The sequence below is a fragment of the Lepisma saccharinum genome, chromosome 16 (genome assembly GCF_977018435.1).
Source record: "Lepisma saccharinum chromosome 16, izLepSacc3.1, whole genome shotgun sequence".
NCBI lineage: Eukaryota > Metazoa > Arthropoda > Insecta > Zygentoma > Lepismatidae > Lepisma > Lepisma saccharinum.
In genome coordinates, this window is record NC_139244.1 from 53,022,268 (window position 1) to 53,027,926 (window position 5,659).

General features: G+C 27.1%; 1 pseudogene; it reads left to right on the forward strand.

Moving 5' to 3' along the window:
• Nucleotides 1-893: 893 nt before the first annotated feature.
• LOC146000085 (cytochrome c oxidase subunit 3 pseudogene) lies at nt 894-1,670 on the forward strand (annotated as a pseudogene).
• The last annotated feature ends 3,989 nt before the right edge of the window (nt 1,671-5,659 follow it).

Below are 5,659 nucleotides of genomic sequence, written 5' to 3' on the forward strand. Positions count from 1 at the left end.
TAGTTAATACATAAAATAGGAGTGTCAAACCTAAATTATCTATATAGATACTTTTTTATCCCACAAATATACCCATTAAACTGAATTACTCTATTTACAACATTTATATTAATTTATTTTTTATTCATAATTGTTAACTACTATAATCATAATAAATTATTAAATAATAACAATTTTAAAATGGAAAATAAACCAAAAATTAAATATTGAAAATGATAACAAGATTATTCTCATCATTCGACCCAACATCATCAATTATAAATATATCACTAAATTGAATAAGAAAATTCTTGGGATTATTAATAATTCCAGCTCCATTTTGATTAATACAATCACGGACCTCTATATTATATAACATAATAATGATAAAATTACACGAAGAATTTAAAACATTCCTAGGAATAATTAATCACCAAGGAAGAACCCTAATATTTATTAGTATATTTTCAATAATTTTATTTAATAATTCAATAGGACTACTCCCCTATGTATTTACTAGATCAAGCCACTTAGTCTTTACCCTAACCCAAGCCCTACCAATATCATTATCATTCATACTATTTGGGTGAATTAACAATACGAAACATATATTAGCACACCTAGTGCCGGAAGGTGTACCAGCACTATTAATACCAATCATAGTAGGTATTGAAATAATTAGAAATTTAATTCGTCCAATAACTTTATCAGTGCGATTAGCAGCAAATATAATAGTTGGACACCTAATAATATCAATACTTGGAAATACAGGAACAATATTAGAAATTATTGGACTTTCAATATTAATTTTAACACAAATTATATTAATTATTATAGAAACAGCCGTAGCATTTATCCAATCTTATGTATTTGCCTTATTAATTGCTATTTATTCCAGAGAATCAAAATAACTAATGTCAACAAACCAAAACCACCCATATCACCTAGTAGATCAAAGCCCATGACCAGCAACAGGGGCCATTAGAGCAATAATATTAACAACAGGTATAATTAGATGATTTCACCAACAAAATATAATACTATTACTAATAGGAATAACAACTATACTCCTTACAATAATTCAATGATGACGAGACATTTCACGAGAAGGGACATACCAAGGATTACATACAAATCAAGTTATAATAGGACTACGATGAGGTATAATTCTATTTATTATTTCAGACGTACTATTTTTCGTATCATTCTTTTGAGCATTTTTTCATAGAAGTTTATCCCCAACAATTGAACTAGGGATACTATGACCACCAAGGGGAATTGCTTCATTTAATCCAATACAAGTACCTTTATTAAATACAGCAATTCTGCTAGCCTCAGGAGTAACAGTAACATGGGTCCATCACGGATTGTTAGAAAAAAATCATTCGCACACAACGCAAGCACTTATATTAACATTAATATTAGGAGTATATTTTACTATTCTTCAAGCATATGAATATTATGAATCCCCGTTTACTATTGCTGATGCAGTATATGGATCCACATTCTTTATAGCAACAGGATTTCATGGACTACATGTCATTATTGGATCAACATTCCTAGGAGTATGTTTAGCTCGACACATCTTATGCCACTTTTCACCAACACATCACTTTGGATTTGAAGCAGCAGAATGATATTCACACTTCGTAGACGTAGTATGATTATTCCTTTATATTTCAATTTATTGATGAGGTAGATAATATTTACTTAGTATATTTAAAGTACGCTTAACTTCCAATTAAAAAGATTATAATAAAATAAAGTAAATAATTAATATAATTATAAGTATCTCATTACTAATTATAATGATCACCTCAATTGTAATAATATTATCCACACTACTATCAAAAAAAATAATTACAGACCGAGTAAAAAGATCACCATTTGAGTGTCGATTTGACCCAAAATCCTCTGCACGAATTAAATTCTCTATAAAATTCTTCTTAATTGCAGTAATTTTTCTCATTTTTGATGTATAAATTGTATTACTACTACCAATAACAGTTATTATTACCAATTCAAAACTAATATATTGATTATGTGTTAGATTCTTATTCCTATTAATTTTACTTCTAGGCTTATATCACGAATGAACCCAAGGATCACTAGAATGAGCATGCTGGAGTAATAGTTAATAATAACATTTGAGTTGCATTCAAAAGTTATTGAATAATTCAATTTACTTTACTGAGCAAGAAGCAAAAGCAATCAGCTTCGACCTGAATAAATTGGTATATATTACCCTTGCTTACTTAACTGAAGCCAAAGGAAGGCGGCATATTAATGTTAATAATAAAATTAGGATTGTTTCCTCAGTTAAGGGGTATAATATTAAGTGTTGGCTGCTAACTTCCATCTTTAGTGGTGAAATTCCATTAATACTCTTCATATTATTTCTTTAGTATAAAATTACATTATCTTTTCATGATAAAGCTGAACTCTAAATAAGTTCAAGAAATGTTTATAGAATTATTATTCTATTCTTCCTAATAACTTCAATATTATACTTTATTATAAGCTATATAAACACACATAAATTATTAATAAACTACTATTAAAAATGAAAATATAAAATAAATATTAAAATAGTTAGAATGTATAAGTTGAATATTTAAAGAACCACTCCTTATATATTTATATACCCCCTGTCCACCTATAAGTTCACTTCACCCATAGTCAATAGCCTTAATATATAAACCTCCAGTCGTAAATGAACTACCAATTAACCCCCCCGAAGATAGGTAAGGTAAAAATCATATACCTCCTAATAAATAGTATATTATTTTATTATTAAAAAATGGATAAACTTCAAACAAGAAAGACGTGATATTATATCCAATTCACCCACCCAATAAAATACAAATAATTGCCCCTATCTTCAATTTAAGTGGAATAATAATAACAAAAACAGAAGGAAAAATTAATCACCTACAATAGATAGGAATAGTAAACCTAATATACCCTTAAATATCCCTCACCCTCCATCATCAGAAAAAAATTGAAATAAAACACCTCTATAAGATTTACCAACTAAATAATAATTCAACCGAAACCTATAAGCTATAGTTATACCCGTAGAAATTCATAATAAAACAAATATTACTAAATTAAAAGAAGATATACTTAATATTTCCAAAATTAAATCCTTAGAATAAAACCCAGCCAAAAATGGTATTCCACATATGGCAAGACTAGAAATTATTATACAAGAAATAGTTATTGGCATTTTATTAATTAGGCCCCCATACAGCGAATATCCTGAACATCTCCTATAACATGAATAACTACACCAGCACATAAAAATAATAAAGACTTAAATATAGCATGCGTTAATAAGTGAAAAAATGATAACTCCTTTAATCCCATAGATAATGTTAACATTATTAATCCAAGCTGTCTTAGTGTAGATAAAGCAATAATTTTCCTCAAATCATATTCAAAATTAGCACCAACACCAGCTATAAATATAGTTAGTCCAGATAATAATAAAAGTATCCTACCAAGAACAGTATATATTAATATATCCCCAAAACGAATTAATAAATAAACCCCAGCAGTAACTAAAGTAGAAGAATGAACTAATGCAGAAACTGGGGTTGGTGCAGCTATAGCTGCAGGTAGTCATGCAGAAAATGGAATTTGTGCACTCTTTGTTATCCCAGCAATAATAATAAATCTAGTAATTAATATTATATCAAAATCAGAAACTAATCATAAATAATAAATATAGTTTCAGCTACCATAATTTAACATTCAAGCAATAGATAATAAAATAAATACATCACCAATTCGATTGGACAAAGCAGTTAATATTCCAGCAGAATAGGAACGAACATTCTGATAATAAATTACTAGACAGTAAGAAACTAATCCTAGACCATCCCACCCTAAAATAATTCTAATAATAATTAGGAGAAATAATTAAAAACATTATAGATTCAACAAATAATAAAACTAAAATAATAAATCGATTTATATTATAATCACCCTCTATATAAGAACCTCTATAATTAATAACCATAGAAGAGATGTATATAAATAACCCCATAAAACTTAAAGATATTCAATCAAACAATATTGTTATAATAATTCTAGAACTATTCAAATTAATAATATTTCACTCAATGAAAATTGTAACATCCTTAATTAAAAATAGCATCCCTAATAATAATAAAATTATTCTACTAATTAATAAAATAATTGATACTATGCTTGTAATAAAAAAATTAAAAACCATTGATTTAAGAACTTATTAGTTACCACTAAGTCCACAACTTACTATTCTACTTAAACTACTTAAATAATTTAAATTCAATGAAATATTGGAGAACAAAAAATAATAAAAAAAATTAATGGAAATAAATGACAAAATAATAATAAATATTCACGAATATTACTTCTTCAACAAGAAAATACACCAGAATAATATATTCCATGTTGAGTATAAGAATATAAATATAAAGTATAACCAGCACTTAAAAAGAAAGCAATGCATCACCTACAAAACTAAAGTATGATCACCCAATAATTCTATTTAATAAACTAATCTCACCCAACAAATTAATAGAGGGTGGAGCGGCTATATTAGTAATTCTTAATATAAATCATCATAAAGGTAATCTAGGAATATAATTAATTATTCCCCTATTAATTAATATGCTACGACTACCTAATCGTTCATAAGTAATATTTACTAAACAAAATATTCCAGAAGAACAAAGACCATGTGCCACTATTAGAGTAAGTCCACCATTTATTCCCCACGCCCCTATAGTTATAATTCCTATTAAAACAAGACCTATGTGTGCTACAGATGAATATGCAACCAAGGCCTTTAAATCAATTTGACGTATACAAACAAGACTAATTATTCAAATACCAACAATTCTAATACCAAATCAAAAAATATTATATTTAACAGCCAATCTCTCTATACAAGAAATAATTCGCAAAATACCATACCCACCAAGCCTTAGTAAAATTCCAGCCAAAATTATAGATCCACTAACTGGAGCCTCCACGTGAGCCCTAGGTAGCCATAAATGAACCAAAAATATAGGTATTTTTACTAAAAAAGCCAATATCATTCTAATATATCAAATAAAATAATTTATATTAATATTAATATACCTAAATATATATATATATATATATATAGACCCCCTACCCTATAATTGAATATAAAAATGCCAACCAAAAGGGGTAAACAAGCAAGTAGTGTATAAAAAAGCAAATATACCCCTGCTTGTACTCGCTCTGGTTGATACCCCCACCCCAAAATTAAAAATAAAGTAGGTACCAATGATCCTTCAAAAAACAAATAAAAAAAATATTCTTATAAAAGTTAATATTAACAGTAATAATAAAATAATTAACAAAAATATAAATCTAAAAGGGTAAAAATAAATAGATATAATACTATTTCTAGCTACTATTATCAAAAAAATAATTCAAATACTAAGTAAAATTAAAGAATAAGGTATTACATCCAGGCCAATAAAATAACCAGCCCCCCATACCCCCATACCGACCCACACTACTGATAAAAACAAAAAACAACCAAAAATAATAGAAACTTGGACCACCATTCATAAAGAACTGTTAAATCTCAAAAGGATTAAAAATATAAAATAAAAAATATACTTTAACATTTTAATAATACAAAAGAATTAAAATA